We start from the raw sequence: 18,098 nt of genomic DNA, 5'->3' as shown, positions 1-18,098 counted from the left end.
AGTACAACAAAATTGTTGGTAAACTCCATAATCGTATGTTCTGCTGAAAGTGTGTCGCTAGTACTTTTTCTGAACCATTCAGCATTTCTGGTTAGATCAAACAACATTGTGTTTGCATGCCAAATCTACAACATCTTTCTTTGCTGCAGTATCAGTAACACAATATATCTGAAATAACCACACACAGCAGTTTTCTATACCTGCTATACCTTTAACTTAATCAGACACAGTATGACTCACAAATGTCTGAGATCATTTCTTACTTTCTGCTTGTATGAGCTCAGGAAGACCTGCTTAATTTATCACCAAATAAAGGCACAAATTGCTGGTGCTGGTGATTCTGGCATCAGCCAGCACTTGCAAGAGAGAGAAACACTTTTTTTTTCCCCCCCAAATGAGGTTTTCTACTCTTCAGTGTTGCTCTTATTGATCACGTAATCCTCGATTACCTCATAAAGCTCTCTTAACATCATCACTGGATCAAACTGAACAATAAACTGTCATGTAATTTCATTTGGGTTTTAGAAACCTGGATGTAATACTTCCTTCCATGGCTAAATCCTGACAAGTTATCCATGTTCAGTTTCAGATTCACTCTGCATATAAAAGTGAAATATAAAGTTGTATACCAATCAGCCTTTAAAAATACTTTTTTTGCCAAACCATGCTAATGAAAACACAGCTTCACCGTAGAGGACGTACTGCTTGGATGAATGACAATACAATACCTGCGTGCATTCTGTGCAGTCAGAAAAGACTTGGCAAGGATTCATGGCACAGACAAAGCAATTGTTTCAAGGACACACAGCAAAATAAGCTGGAGTCATGAGACAAAGGCAGGAACAAGCGAGACCGGTCAGGAATGGCCTTCCTCAAGCTGGAGTGGGCAAAAATGAAATGTACACAGAGTCGTGAAATGCACACAGAGCAGAAATCCTTCACTTCCTTTCTATTTCTAGACTTGATATTTCATAATATAGGGCAACATGTTGCCACTGCTAAATGAAATCTACAGAGTAGTCGCAACTGTAGATGTGTCATCACTGTGAGAAACGATTGCATCAGCAGCCCTGAAACCTGAGTCACCCTCTGCCTTTTTTGTAGTTCTAACGTTGTCACTGAAGAAATGCTGTTAGTGCTACGTAAACAAGAATGTTTCACTAACGAAATTCTTCCTCAAATCATAGTTCAGGAATTACTTACTGGTTTTGCCTATCACTTCTGAATGTTTGGTTATGCTCTGTTTTGGAAAGCAAGAGAGAGAAGGACTGCGGCCCATGAGACGAAAGATTTAAATGGGATGCAGCCAGCTGCAACTGGTTCACTGTGATAAACAGCATAACAAAAATGTAATTAATAGCTTCTAACTGAAAGTTATTTCAGTTATAAGGTTCACTACTTCAGAGGTTCACTGTCATTATAAAAAAGAAAACAGTCACACAAAAAGGTCAGATTCTGTCACTATTACTCACATTAGGCACTACCTTACCTCAACATGTCTCAGGAAAAATTAAAGTCCAAATAATCTGACACATGGCAAAGTGCTCTTTATCTAGTTCATACATCTATGAACATACACTCAAATAATCATATTTATGCTTTTTAACTCTATTTTTAAGGACGATGTACTGGATTTTTATTTTCCAGCGATTTTAAACTGATCCTAATTTATTCATGTCAGTGGAACTGCTCATGACTTGTAATGGTAAAAGACTAAGTAGACCCAGGTATCCATGTCTAATGTTTAGGAAGCTCTTTTTTACCACTGGAGTGGTTATCTGCGCAACGCGTTAATTGAGTAGATTGTACGTTTAGGCCTAGTGAAATAAGCTTTCTCAGATGAACTACAATGATGGTTATAAATGTTTAAATTACAGCCTGGACACTCCTCCTACATTTTTCTGAACTGAAATGTTTAGCATAGAAGTAGTAAATGTTGTCTAGTTGTTATTTCTGTTATTAAGAGTGACTGTTATTAAGTCACTCTTAAAATATTGATTTTATACTAAACATAAGGAAATTAAAACCTTAAGGTGAAACCAATGTTTTTTCTCAAGTTTACAGCCAACTGAGTAGAAGGTTTGTTTAAAATATCATTCACAGTATATATTGACATTATAATATATCTGTTAATGATTAAACACAAAGGAAAATCTAGGTGCACTATATATGCTCATAAAAGAATATTATACATGAGTTTTAAAATGATATGTTTTAAGTGCTGAGATATTAAATGTTTAATAATTTGGCAATTTCTTTCAAAGATAACTATTAAAATTAAGGGAGAACAAGCCAAATGTCAACTCTACTGAATTCATGCCTGGTACAGCTGGGAAGGCATGCATGGGGAAAGAGGACTAACCAACTTCCCCATTTTCCTGGACTACATGAGGGCCAACTGCATAAACCAGCTAAATTCAGAGCTACTCAAGCTGAGACCACTTGCAGGTAATGACTCTTGTTGATAAAAATCTGCTAGAATAGTCTGTGTCCTTCCTCCCACCCAACCACTCACAAAATAGGAGAAGGGCACAGATGGCATAGTTTCAGGAGGTTATCTTGTTTTCACATTTGTCCAGCTTTCTATCCGCTTCTCAGCAATTTCAGACAATGAAGAAAACTCCACCCAAGCTCTCCAATTCGTGCTGTCTGCTGTTCTACTCTACAAAGGCTGAAGCAGCAGAAGAGCAAAACTTCACTCTATTCTCCACTAAGGTGGAGGGCACAGTTTCACAGTGGTCCATGGAGCACAACGCTAATGTGGCTAATGTGAACTACATCTGTACATCTTTACACCATCTGTAAATTGAGAGCTATTACCAGGAATCAAATCAGCTAGCACATATATCTCATTTAAATGAAGGCCACAGTATTGACCAACAGTAGCACCATTACTGCAAAATATACTGTTTAAGATTAATATCCTTGAATAGTAAATCCAGGTAGGAAATGGCACAGTAAGACAAAATGAAATTTTAGATTTGTCTCTCTGACCACTGACCAGCTATGTTATTGGAATTACAGAACAGCCTTTCTTAGGGAATACTGCTATCAACAGCAAGTGACAGTAAAAGAAACATACTGTTTCTTTTCTCTACAATACTGGAGCACATTCCTCTGTATGTTCCCCCACTTAACTCCTAATGTATGCAGCCACTACACTTTTGAAATAGAGCCCTATTCAGCATGTCCTTTTGCCTTATTAACAAAGAATAATAATTAATAGGACTGCATATTGCTATTAACTTATGTCTTCTTTACAGTAGAATATATGCATTTTCAATTTTGGAAAATAATGTCCTGTATTAGAGGAAGCCTAGCTCTTTGGGAGGCAGGAACTTTGGCTGGTTGCTGGATCTTTCCCAGACTTCCCACAGAAGCCTGAAATAGGCACATCCTTAAATGCATGTTTGTACTGAGGGTCCAGTACGAATTCAGTGGGAAGTTGGACACTTAAAAGGGAATTAAGTACATAACATGTTTATGCAACTGCACTTTAATTTCTCTGTACCTCAGTTTCTATCTCTCTCTCTCTTTATCTGAGGATGGAAATTTTAAATTATCTGGATTGTTTCTAAAATTATAATACCACTTCTGCACTCCTGAAGTACAGTAGTTACAAAAGCTATAGAAAAGCTAACAACCACTCTCCCAAGCCATCCTCCTCACATATTAATAAGATTAATATATCCAGATTTTTTGTCATAAATCTACATTTTATAAATACCATTTTTTTCACTCAACCACTAGTAACTGAAGTAGTAACAATAATTGGATTTGTACCAATATCCCAGATACAGGATTAATAATGAGTAGCTTTCTAAGCTGTGGGCTTAAAATATTTTCCATTACTGTTTTAAACAAAACACAAAATATATTACATATGACTGTATGTTCTTACATCAGATATCTAAAATTATGTGACTTGATGCTAGGTGTAAAGATAACAAGAACAAAATACTTGCAACTTAAAAATATTGCTTTACGCTAAATAAATAAATAAATAAAAAGGCAGCGGTAGGGAAAGATCAGTGGATTAAAGATACTCATGACATAATTTCATATGCTCCATTGTCAAAAACTACTATTTTTGGTCATCAGCAGTCCAACCATTTATCTTGAGACCTTATTGGCAGAATAAGCTTACTTCCTGACCTCTAGTAAGTTTGTCACTGACCAAAATTTTGCTGAACACATGTGCATGCACACACATATACTCACACACACAAAGGAAAACCATTTTGCAGAGGCATGAAGTTAATTTTCATTTTGCACTTAAAATACGGACTTGCTGTCTTGGTTTGGTATGAAAGATACAGAGCATCTTCCTCAAAATTATAGCTATTGCTTTTTTCTCTTCACAATGAATTTCCAAGAAATTCGTTAATCTGCAATTAGTTTGAGTTGCATTAATTAACAACTGCATGCTTTCAGAAACATAAGAAACCCTTTAGCATCTGTATCAATCTCTTCTCTGTCCCAAATGATTCTCAGAAAGGAATAGTATAGATATTTCAAACATAGCTATTTCAAAACAAACAGGTTGTAATTAACATAATTCTTTAACAGCTATCATGTCATAAGATACAGACAGGTCAATAGTTCATGCAATTTCTAACTGAGATCATTGCGACTTCAAATATACTTTTACGAGTCACCCTTCTTCTTTTGCAGGAATGTTAAGTGACAATTTGAAATCTTAAAATCATGATTGCAACTGCTCACCAATACAAAAAAAAAAAAGTTGCATGGGTCAAAATTCCCAAACTGTCAGTGCTCTTCAAGTATTTCATGTGTGCACATTAGCCTGACCAGTCAATAAGTCAAAAGCTGCCCATAACACTCCTGTTTTGACTGCACTGTTGAGAAAAGTGAAGATGATGATGTAAGGGGGACCAGTATGCATCAGCTGGCTTCTCCTAACCAAGGTTGGGTCTCATTAACAATAAGTTAGTTACAAATTCAAGGCAATATTCTTAAGCACCAAACTGTAAACTGACATGCAAAATGAGATACTGAAAAAGCAATGCATGGAAAATGCACAGGAAGACAGAGTTATGGTTGAGCATATGTATTAGTTACATATGTTACTGTTTTAAACAACTACAGCATTTTGTATTTACTCCAAAACCAAGGAATATTCTTTTAAACCTAAGCTTCAGAGAAATTTAAACTTACTACATAAGTAATATACAGTTTATTTACCAAAAAGACTGCTTAAACTCCTCCTGTAATCGAGAAGAAAAGAATCCTGGAGGAGGAGGAGATGTAAAGTGTGTTTAAAGATCAGTTTACTTCATCGGGGACCACAAATGCTAATATCTCAGCCTCAATCACATATAAGAGCACAAGATTACTACAGAGTGAAATTATGATGACAAAATTGTCATTTGGACTACTCACATGCACATAGGAGTGAGACCTTCCCACCTCTGCCTGCAATACCCAGACCCAAGTGCAATGAGAGAGGGATGGGGCAGAGTCTTGACAGAGCACTCCCGAAAATTATTGTTACTCTTTCTTTCCTTAAGAGAAAGGAAGAGGTAGGAAGGATATTACAACTCTTAAGAATGTCTCTTGAGAAAAAATACTCCAGTGAAGATACTTCTTATCCTTCATTCACAGCAGTATCACAAATCAGAAACCAACTTTTAAGATGGCGGATGAATTACAGGTTAATTAATCAGCATTTAAAAATGTGTATTAGAGAATAAATCTCACCCTGAAGATGACATAGTTCAAAATTCTAATAAAAGGTGAAGTCTGAGATATAAAAACAAACAATAAAATCATACACTTTACAAAAACAGTAAAAGTTTTCTGTTTTGCAATATTTCAATCAACGTAGTGATGCCATCAAATTTAGAACGTTAGCAAGAAAGATAAGAAAGTCTGAGCTAATTTTTTTCATAAAGCATTATAATAAGGTGTACTTGAGGAAAACAGTGGATAAATAGAAATTTAACTGAATAACTAAAGAAAATAATAATAAAGAATCGTTAATAAGGTGCCAGGTCATGTCCTACTGATCTGTGAGGGCAGGTGCAGTAGTTACCTATCAGTAAAATATCCTCAGATCCCATTTGAGGGGCTCTGCACATGAGACACAGAGTATGCAAACTAATGGGAAGTGAGCAGCACTGTGCACAGCTGGAAAAACTAGATGTCCATCTCCCAACCTATACCAGCATAATTACCTCTTGCAATCTAAGTATTCCAGACAGGCACTTTTTTCTCCTTATCTGATGTCTAAATAATAAACTGGAGAATTTAGCCAAGAGATTCCAACAGAGAATCTTCACCTTGAAACACAGAAGCCCTGAGCCTCCTCACTCCCCTGCTGCACGATGGATCAGCCAGATGCGAACAGGATCCAATGCACATGTCATGTAGCCACACTAATGCAATAATGTTCCCAGTTTCCTGGTGGATTACTGGGCTGGGCTTGCCCCTTAGCACTGCAGTTTTGAAATTCATGCACTCCAGCTTTAACAGCTTGGATTCAGACTGCACCAGTGCAGTGAAACGGGTTCCCCAATGGAGCAGATTTGTATCAACGGCAAGAAGAGAGGACACGCAGGCACCTGTAACCAGACTAGCCCGAAACTCTGTTCACAAATAGCAACAATAACACTAATAATCACCAATGCATTTTCATGCTCATCAAAATAGAGCCACACGGATGGTTCTTGAGGAAGAACTCTGCTCTCAGTATTTCTTTTGTAAATAGAGGTGCAGTGATTTCAATAGAGTTTTTTTTTTTGCATTTATATCCTCACTCAAGTCTGAAATCAAATGGAATAAAATGGAAATTTCTGGCTCATGTTAACTTTTTCTTAAGGAGGTATAAACAAATACCACTTTGGGTGCTGTGTTCGGCCTTGGAAGTTTTAAACACAGTGATTCTGCAGAACTACTGGTAATACAAGCAAGGGATCATATGTGATGGACATACACAGGTGTTTAGGGGAGTATTGCAGTATATGAATCCTACTCCTAATCTGAAGGACCACTTCATACCCTTGATCTGAAGATCAACCAGGAAGCCTGGGAGAACAAGCAGAATTTGAATTCTAAGAGCTTTCCACTCTGTTTCACATAGGTGCAATGAAGAAGGCCAGAGTGCTGCTCTACCCATTAGCATATGTAGTCATTCAATGAGCTGTAGTCTGGAATTACCTCTTTTCCTCCTCATCCCTTAGTTTTATGTCAAATTTGTGTGTGGCAAAGTTAGTAATAAATTAATTTTATTTACTCAGTGAATGGTAATGATTTAAGGAATGCAGTCTTTCCATGGTTATGCAATCTAAAATAAATATATGGCTTTAGTTGTGTATCACTGGGTACTAAAGTTTAATTACATTATGAATTAAGTAATAATTCCACAAAATCATTTTTAAAATCAGCTAACAACATAACATATCAGCCATTACCAAAGGTAATGACCAATTTTGAGGTGAAGGTGTTATAAACTATAATGAATGGTTTATAGCAGTGATATTTAATTTAAAAAAATGAAATAAAGTGTTTGAAAAACCTTCTGTCACTAAGCTGCCATCTGGAGCTGTAGCCTGGAAGTCACTTATGGACACCATACAGCCATGATGTTGTTGGCACCTGGCTGTACCGAAAGTTAAAAACATGAGAATAAAATGGTAGAAGGGATGTAAAAATGCAGCCAGAGCATACTGCTGCTGAATGTGTACCATTTCATAGTCATAATTTAAAGTGATCAGAAGGGGGGAAAAATGAAGCACAATAAAAATGGAAAATGTTAGATAAATGACACAGTCATTAAAATAAAAAAGGTGGAGTTATATGAGGAATGGATCTTATTTGACTTATCGAAATTAAACAAATTATTTTAACAATCATTTTCAAAATCGTATTTTACTAAGCTCAAGGAAAGAAGACAAAAAATAGAAATCTTCACAGGGATATTTCAAATTGTCAGTGGCTTTAAAAAAATGATTTAGGATTTTCTCTTGTATCTTCTCTTTCAATTTTAGAATTTTAGTTGCCATATATTATAATGGTATTTTAGCTATAAAGGTAGTTTTCCACTCACTATTTTCTTGCCTTTCAAGGAGACAAACTGTTTTTCTTTCCTCTAAATGAGCACAATAAATTGGGTAAGCTGTCTGGGAAAAAAAAAMCAGACAAAATGGTGGTATAAAGTTCAACAGAAAAATGTGGTACAGACAAGAGGCGATCTAAAGCATGTTTACTGTATGCCATGTGATTTATTCTACTGGTCAAGTTAGAATAAGAGTTTCTTACTGCTGAATTATCATTAGGTTTTGTTCACAAACAAATTCAGTGTTACTGCTGTCCCTAAAGCTGAACCTTAAAGAAAGTAGGAGAGAAAAATCTGCATGCAAAACTGTACCATAAAAATAATAATCCTGTAATAAATATTCTTTTAACAGGCATTCTTTAGGGCCTGATCCTGCTACCATTCTTTACAAACCTCCTTGTATAAATGCTCTTCATGTGTATATATTTTCAGCAGACTGATTTGCAGCACTTCAGCAAGTATTCTTATATCTTCTTCAAAACCTTCTGGAAATATCAATAAAACAATCAGTTATGAAAAAGTTGATATCAAGAGTCAGCTAAATGAAAAATAGAATAAAAATGCAAACTGCAGATGCATTTAGAAGAACCAAAGCTTCACAAGATTTTACTCTCCCTAGTTGATGTAGGCAAACCAACAGATTGTCTTTCTGTCAGGCAAATCCTGATGGAGATAAATGTAAAGGCTGGAGTGCATGCCTAATTCTTACACACAAGCTGCAACCAGAGCATGGATTTATGCTTCAAGGCACCCAGATTTCTCCTTGTGTACACTTAAACACTGCTGTTGCACTCATTCCATCTTGTTTAAATGCCTTTAAAACCAAACCCAGGCTCTGCCCCCTCCCCCGCTCCTACTAATTATATACTTTTTTGTTTGAAGAAGCAAGCCCTTTACTGCTCATAATTTCAGCTATCACTTGCTTGGGCACCTTCTGCAGATCAATAGCACATAGTTAAGTGGATGAAAAGGCTAAATGTGATTGTCATTTGCAATGCAAGGTTGTGCATCTTCCCCCTTAAGCTTTAGAGCCCTGCACTTGTGTTTCATTTTAGAATACTAAATTCCTGTTCCAGGTATATAGTAGCTGCACATTCAAAGCCTTTTGTCTTAAATTAAATATCTGTCATTTTTTAAGGCCAGAATACTGGCATAGGTTATAATAAAAACTAGTGTCCAACCTGCAGTTTTACAGATTCCATTGCTGGTGGCCATACATCTTTGAYGGCAAAACTACATTGGTTGTAGCGCCATAAAATCAATAAATATTAACCTTTTCTGACACTTTCTGCATGGATGCTTTATCAGTTGCTGTCAGGTGATAGAACAGTCAGTGATGTACTGTATTTTTCAGCTAAAAATCCATACCAAACTAAGAAATCAATGCAGATTAACAAGTCTTTAAATACAAAAATCACCAATGAAATTTCAGTTCTATATGATAAAAACTAAACCAAATCATGATACCATAGAATAATGAATTTGCCACAGATACTTTTAGCAATGTATGAAATACAAACACAATAATTTTATTGGCATAAGAAGTGTGTGTTTGAATGTCATAGATTAAATAAATTCAGTTTTATATTTCATGATACAATACTTATTCAGATTCCAGATGATAAAATTATAAATCTACCCAATTATACAGTCCTGTCTCTCAACATTAGTTAGACACTCACAGACCTTACTTTGTTGAAAAACATTTAGGATAGTTCAATACAGCTACTGAGCTACTTGGGGCGTACATGTTATTATAAAAGCAAAAAATAAAAGTTCACCAGAAAGTGAAAATATGCATTTCAAGTTATCGCCTGCCTCATATAACTACAATAACCATATTTAGTTCTAAGCACCTTAGAAAGCCTAAGGCTTCTAATTATTGGATAACATCTTACTCTGTACAAAACATACTGTAGTGAGGTAAAACATTTCAGCATAACAACATACAGACCAACAACCTGGTTTGGTTCTGTTTCTCCCTGTTCTCAACGCTGCAGTTTCTTCTACATAACACTGTATGTGTTTACCAGAGCTTTAGAAATTATGTTTATTTCTGTTTATTTCCTGGTATTTTTTTTATTAATATGAACTATTCAGATAACATGGAGTTTTTGAAACACATCAGACTTCTTAAAAACTACGACGATACCCTAAATGCTTAGAACATGTTCTAAACATTCTTCAAATACAGAATCTTTATTCTGTATTTGTATTCTGTATCTGTATTCTGTAACCTGTATACAGAACACAGAATACTTGAACAACACTGGTATGTTCTCATATGGGTCTACTTATATACAGAAATTATTGAGAAATGAGGGCTCTAATTTGGTTCCATTCATCCAATATGGCCAAAGTCTATGACGAATTATTTTATCTGTAAATTTTTAAATCTGTTTTCATACTTTGTTCTAATAATGCAGGTGGAGAATAAGTGTATATACAACAACTACATCCTGCTGGAAATAGGAAACAGTACTTTGTTTTATTCACCTAAAATACTAGAGTAAAATAGTAAAGTCTAATAAAAATACAGATATTAATGCTTTATTAATATTCAGGCATATACGTATGGTGAAGTCAGTGGCAGGTACACAAAAATATTTGGAGAAACAGGGAACTGCTTTGAGAAATGTAATGTAAAGAGCTAAATAAAGGCACAATAAAACCTCATCTTTAAATTTTAAACTGAAGTACAATTTTACATTTGCCATTTCTTCCTATAACATCTGTGTTTTTTTATTATCCAAGAAGACCTCTTTCTGCCAATCAACCTCAGGAACAATCAGATTTCTCAGCAGAACCACACAATATTCTCTCTTTTTGGATTACAAATTCTACAGTGATTTTTCTTTAAAAAATATTGCCAAAAATAACTTTAATCGGCTCACTTTACACCTATTAATGCTAACATGAAAAGATCTACATTTATTTTCAAAATCCCGGTTGAGCAGAAAAACAGCTGTTACTTTAGGCAGAGGCAAAGCCTACAAAACTGATAAACCACAAAAAAAAGAGCTTTGTAAAAAAACAAATGTGCCTGAAAGTGTCCCACGTCACAATGGGGACACATCAGATAAAAGCCTTATTTCCATATAGTGTGCAGCAGACTCACCACATAGACTCACCACATAGAGCAGGCACTCATGTTACCAAGTGGATGATGACGGGGCCGTGAGGCACTTTTGTGCACCTGCACAATCACCTATCAAAACCTAATGCATGCTCAAGTCTGAATTACCTTATACAAAAGCACCCCAAAAGATCAATCATTTTTCCCATTTTTGGTGAGACAGCATTCTTTAAAGCATTCTTTCAGAATCCATAGAAGTATCTTGAGATAAAGCTTTACCGAGATCCTCAAGAACCTTACACCGTTTACACCAATTTATAACCATTTACTCTTTGTTTAGCTGAATACTTAACTAGTTTCCCCATTATGACCAAGTCTTTCTGCAACTGGTGCCTCTCTTCCACTTGTCTCTTCAAAGTTTTTTTTTTTTATTGTACATTTGCCATCAAATATAGAAATAGCTTTATTTGACAAAAAAAAGAAAAAAGTTTACTTTACAGCTGCCAGTTCTTATTTTAAGTCAGTGGGTATGTTTACTGCATTTGCAAAATCTATTCTAATTTGAATCTAGTTTTAAAATCCCAACCAATATTCCCTTTTTCTTATTAATTGTATAATTCTAGAATTGTATAATTTTGTTTTAAATTTGCTATCTCAAGACATTCAAAGAAATATATCTAATCATTTCAATGGGCTCATAAGTTTGCAAAAAACAGCACATGCAACAAATAGCCCAGCACAACAAAAACATAAATGGAGGATTCTGTTCCCTTACCATCTTAGCCTTTCTGATCTATAACACCCATAAGGCTGCACTTAACTACAGATTACTGAGATTCCATGATTTTCACACACTGCTATATCTATGACTTCATATTTCCAGATTTTTGCTTGAGTGGATGGAAACAAGCACAAGCAGCTGAGCAGATTTTACTGACAGTTTTGAGAGTGGCTGAATTTGCTCTGACGCAGGTGGATTAAAAAAGAAAGGGTCAACAACAAATATTATAAAGATGGTATCAAAATAGTAAGCATTTATAGACAAATCTTTACCGGAAGGGGCTAAATTCAAGTCATCAAGAAGTTTTATCCCAAGGGCATGGGGGTGCATTGATACCTGAGGACTCCAGACATTTAACAAAGGCTCCTCCTTTTTTATGCTCACCTTGCTCACACATTCGAAAAACGATTGCAGAAAAATAACTTCTTCTAAGTGTACAATTGATTGTTTAAGAACTCCCAACTTCAAACTTCATTTAACAAAAAAAAACCCAATTCTGAATTGCAGATACACATTCTGAATCTAAAATTAATGTTAAATTGAAAACGTTTGCCTAAAAACTTCCAATATCTCTTAAGATAACTAGATAATCAGGGTTTTATCTTTTTATTTTTCCTGTCAAAGATGCTTTCATTTTATGTTTCCTCTGGACAGCTATTACTTCAAAGAAGATCAATTCTTTTAAATCTTCTACAAACTATGTTTTCAGAATTACTGCTATTACTTCCTAGTCTTCGAATAAGTACCACCATTCTGGCAAGATACAAAAGACGTAGGGACACAGCTTACAATGGTAATACAAGTTATCTTAATACCTTTTTTGTAAGTACACTGATCACCTCTACAACCCCATTATATTCCCAAATACTGTATAGCGACCAAGTCTATCCTTTAGCTACGGTACAATGATCCTTACTTAAAAAATCTTCCAGTAACAACAAGCTAGGTTCCTGAAATGTTACTTAAGCAGGTGTTGTGACAAGCATTAACTGATTGCTTACTTGAAGTATCTGAAAAGTCCTCTTAATTAAGTTAGAGGAACCTGTCCTGCAAGTCTGCTTCTGGATGTCTGACACCTCCTCTTCAGGGACCAAAGGCCCATGTTTCTCAAACTGAAGTCAAGGGAGCTGCACCCATTTAAACCAGCAGTGTGTTTAATCCAGTCATGTGGAAGCTGAGCAAGTGATTTCTATTTTCTGAAGCCCAAAGTTTTCATTTATGCTCAGGCTCCTGTGTAATTTATACAAAACCAGCATTCATTTTAAGGCCTCTTTATACTATCAGAGAGTATTATATGAAAGTTAAACCCTAATGACTCAGAGAAGGAAAACATCTCTATAAAATCTGCCGTGGTTTCTTTAATATAGCCCATTTCTTTGACACTAGATATTGATGAGCACGCACTCTTTCTGATAAATGCAAGACCTGTATAAAATATCTTAAATTCAGAAGACGTGCTTTTTATCTTCCCATTTAGAACAAGGGGATCCCCACTAACTGACCCACTGGGAATTAAGAGATATGATATCTGCCTCCATGGTTTTCTGACATGATATGAGAGTTATAGATAGTTGGCATGCAATGTATTTATATGAGATATAGTTTCATATTATGCTCTTATATGTTAACCAAGAAAGTGAAGCAATCTTTCTTCTGCGCGACTTCTATCTATCTTCATTTCCTTTAGCGCAAACAGTTATAGACAAGCTCCTCTTTGAACTGATAATTTTTTAGAGGTCATTCAGCCCATAATTTCAGGACCTAGTCACTATCCTGATGGTCCTTCTTAGGAAATTGGACCCAGTGGGAACGTTTTTTCCTTCTGCTTAGTCTATGGGTCAGCATTTTCCTTCCCTTGTACTTCTTAATTCCCTTAAGTGGCAATTATTTAAGGCACAGTTAGAGAAGGTGCAATCTACATTCATCCAATAAAACCTAAATATTAAAAAGGACAGAAAAATCCAGCATGGTAACTAAGGATATATGGGAGAGCATTTAGCATTTGAAAGGTACCAAAGATCTGGTAAATGAAAAGATGGGAAAAATTATGAAGAACTATTGGAAGTAAAATAGAAATTAGGAGAAGCACGAAAGAACAAGTGCATCAGGCAGAAAAGGCACGCTAGCCACCAGAGGTTAAGAGCCAAGGCTCCACATCGAGCAGTTAACAGGACATCGGGGCGGCACACGTTGCATCAAGGAAAGCAAACAGAAAGAAACCCCCAAAGAAATGGTGGACATTAGCGCTCAATGGACATTTTCAAAACCAGTGAGAATTTCTGTGTTGGCCAGCGTGGCATGGCTCATGGCTCCCTTCCAGGCCAGATGACCATTTCCCCCTGCCACGGAAGCCAGGATGCCATAGTGGGGAAGGAGACAAGTAGTGGGACACGGGCAGAAAAGCACTGAACAGAATGCAAGGTGGTAACTAGGAGTGCCATTGGTGCTGCATCGAATACGAAAAGCACTTGCTCAAGGGCCCTTCAGCTTAGTGTCAATTATTTGATGGAAAAATGCCGCAGGACATGAAAGACACTCTACCTGTATTGATCAGAGATATTGTTAAGACCTGTCCCAGACTTTTGTCTGGGCAATATTTTCCTTCTCCTTTAAAATTATATTCTGAACATTTTTTCTTTAGCAGAATTCATGGCCTTCACTCTCACCTGAGGATATCAGCCACTTATTAAAACATACCTAATAGTGATTTTTTTGGAATATTATATGATGTAATATTTGCATCAAAATATTTCATGCCACTCAGCAGCAACACATGCTGACGGTTCAGGAAAAGCAACTATGAAACTATGAAAGGAGTGCCTAAGCTCTTCAACAGCAGCAGCACAAGCTACGTATTACAGAAGAAAAAATGCTTTCATGACCTTACATTTTTTTCACTTCATGTGCTACCCAGAAAGGTCCAACTCTACAGTCATGACTACCCATTTAACGACACTGGCAGTGGTAGCTTTGCCAGGCATACAAAGCCTACTCATAGAAGAGTATAAAAATAATCAAATGAGTTGGATTTTTTTTAACATGGATTAATTTTTTGTGAAACACAATACAAAGCAATCTACATAGGTTACAAGGAACCTAGCTTCCTCCTTTACAAACAGAAAATCATTTATACTAGGTTTTTATTTCAAGCACACACTAAAATTATTATTCTTCACAAAAGAGGAAAGGGATTGTCTGCCAATCAACACGACATGCTATTGAAAGACTGGCACTAATAGCTATGACAAGAGCAAACCTGTTTGAAGCAGAGCTGGTGCTGCCTTTTTTTCAAGTATACCAGTCATCAAAAATACTGTTTTATCTGACTAGCAACCCAAGTAATACTCTACTAAAGTAAAAGCTTCCACCTTATTTGCCTATATCTAGCAATGACAGATTTTTAATATTGTTTTAAATTACAGCATTTAAAGTCTATTTTTATAAGAACAAAGATAAAGACTGGGAACAAAAGTACACCAAGAAAGAAGTTAAATATGCCTGCAAACAAAATTGTACATCATTCATTAATAAGTAGAATTTATTCATTTTGTATTTTCCTAATTTGATGAATTTAGAGGCATTAGAATAAACATCTTTTTTATTATTTGATTTTTTCTAATTTGTTTCACCTTTATATTTTCTATCAAAGAGTCAGAGAAAAGATGTAAAAGAAAAAAGAAAAGAAAGAAATGAAAATTTTAAGAATAGAAAAGCACTAGTATACTAGTATAATTGTTACATTATCAAGTTATCTGTGTTCAATTCACATTCTGAATAAGTCTACAGTTTCCACTTGGTAATACAGTTATACCTTGATAAAATCACATAATAGATCACACCATAACTTTTAGCAATCAATTTTTTCTCTTAATAATTTGATAAATGTAGCTGTCAAGTGGGATAAGAATCACAATTTTATTTGGGCTTAACTATTTGAACTTTCAGAATTCCATTCATGAATATTGCAAGTGGTACAACTGATAGCATCACAAATTTGTCCCCTGTTGATGATGTAATCACACTGCAGTTTGCCAGCATAACCCTGTTTCTCAAAAGCCAAAGAAACAGAAAGAGAAATGTGTGCAGAGCATAGCCTTTTGGAAAGTACACTCCAAAAAGTTTGGAGAAATAGTTCGCAAACTTAGGTATAAAAGAGTTTACTTTTCTGTAAACTTTCCTTGTTTTCGCTGCTCTCTGGAAAGAACTAAAGTATCCCCCTAACTCTGTTCTCCTAAGCCAAAAAAGAAAAGCACAGGATGTTGGCCTGACCTCCTGAGCAGCTGATTCATTGACCTGCCTTTTCATCAATTCCCCATCTCAGGAGCCAATAAGACAGTAAGGAAACTGCCAACCAAGAGAGCAGCATTTCAGCATTTCAATAGGATTCTTCTAACGGCTTTTTTTTTTTTTTTTGGTTAAATGAATGTTCCTATGTGTTTTATGGAGGATTTAACTACATACTAGAAAGAAAATTATTTTAGGCAAGTATATCTCCAGTCAGGCACAGGTACTTCAGGCTCAAAGAGGATAAGAATTTAGCGCTGATGATACTTTTAATGGGACTGTCATCTGCAAGAGAAAGAGCGCTTTGGGGGACTTACATGTCTCAACTACCCTCTACTACCACAATACTTCAGATTCACAAACACAACTCTTGTACCAAGAGGCTTTAGACTGAGAATGTTTTAAGATTTAAGAGCAGAAATGACCATTAGATACTACTCTGACTCCCAGTATATCAAAGCCCTTTAAATTTCACTTAATTAGTTTTGCAGTGAGCCCAGCAACCTTGAGCTCTCCTAAAACCTATCTTCCAGAAAGACATCCAGTCTTCTGGAGACTCAGAGGAGTGGAACAGGGACAATTTCTTCTGGTCGTTGATACCAGTGCTCAACTGACCTCATATTTAAATGTTCACACCTTATTTCTCATTGCAGTTTGTCTGACTACACTTTCAGTAGCTGATTTTTCCTAGACTTTTTGCAGCTAGATTAAGAGTTGCTCACATCTGATATTTTCTCCCTGTGAAGCAACTCATACACTATAATCACCTACCTATCTATCATTTTGGTCATGAATTATGTAATTCCTCATGAGGACTAAGCGTTCAATCACCACATCGGCAGCTAACTGCCAAAACACAATCGTCACAATCTTTGTTCAACGGATGCCCAACCCCAGAGGCACCTATAATTAACGAGGCAGCTCCATTTTCATGGAGGCACAGGCACATAAAGCTCTACTTCCAGGCATACCCAGAAAGACGTCTGTGCAGCTGGGGGAAGCAGCTCACACTTTTAGTTCTCCCAGGAGCTACGAAAGTAAACAACCCTCTACTGCTCCTACTTGCAGGGCCCAGCGTGGCAGATGCTCTCAGAGCATGCTGGATAACTTCAGCACAGCGGAAGCACAGTATCACTTTCAAAGAAAGAATGGACTTACCCTTACCAAACAACATGATTAATCTGTTCTGCCTTCCCTGATTTTCTTTGTTCTTCCTTTTTTTGTTTTTTAAAAGGACAGCGCTCCAAGAAAGAGTTCAGGATTGCTAATTCTTAATTAGTAAAATACCTCAGAATTTTCTGTTGAATGTCTTACGCAGTTCCTTAATCAAATAGCTGACTGTTGTGAAACTGTTTTTAAGCAAATGATTTTTGCCCTGAACTGTATAGGCATTGCACTGATTTTGCACATGGGGAAATTCAGACACAGATCAAGCCCAACTCAAATTAGTGGCACAGCAAAAATCGGATTCTTCTGACTTTATACAGTGGCACTCAGTCTTGGAGATCCTGTTCACTTCTGAATAGTGCACAAAAATAATGATACAGACAAAATCTTTGCTGTTACCTTGCTTCCAACCACCCATCCCGTTTGAAGAATCACGGATAACCAAGTTCAAAAACAATGCAACATCTGTCAACATCAGAGACACTGTAGTCAGGAGTCCCAGTCCCAGAATCAGCACAGACAGGATAATGGTAGCAGGAAAAGACAACTTCCTTAGGACAAAAACAGTGCTGGTATCTCAGTACTTCTGTCACTTGACATCCCTATGACTTTTGAAACAGTCACCCACAGTGTGACTCCCAATTTTTATACCAGAGCCAAACAGTGCTCCAGCACTACAGTGTCATCACATAACTTTCAACATGATCAAGAAA

General features: G+C 36.2%; 1 protein-coding gene across 3 annotated transcripts in view; it reads right to left on the bottom strand.

Annotated features, from left to right (window-relative positions):
* ZNF407 (zinc finger protein 407) overlaps positions 1-18,098 on the bottom strand; it is a 351,970-nt gene that overhangs the window by 78,142 nt on the left and 255,730 nt on the right. The window lies entirely within an intron of this gene.

The sequence above is a fragment of the Apteryx rowi genome, unplaced genomic scaffold, assembly GCF_003343035.1.
Source record: "Apteryx rowi isolate R43461 unplaced genomic scaffold, aptRow1 scaffold_213, whole genome shotgun sequence".
Taxonomy (NCBI): domain Eukaryota; kingdom Metazoa; phylum Chordata; class Aves; order Apterygiformes; family Apterygidae; genus Apteryx; species Apteryx rowi.
This window is presented reverse-complemented; position numbering and strand designations above follow the sequence as displayed.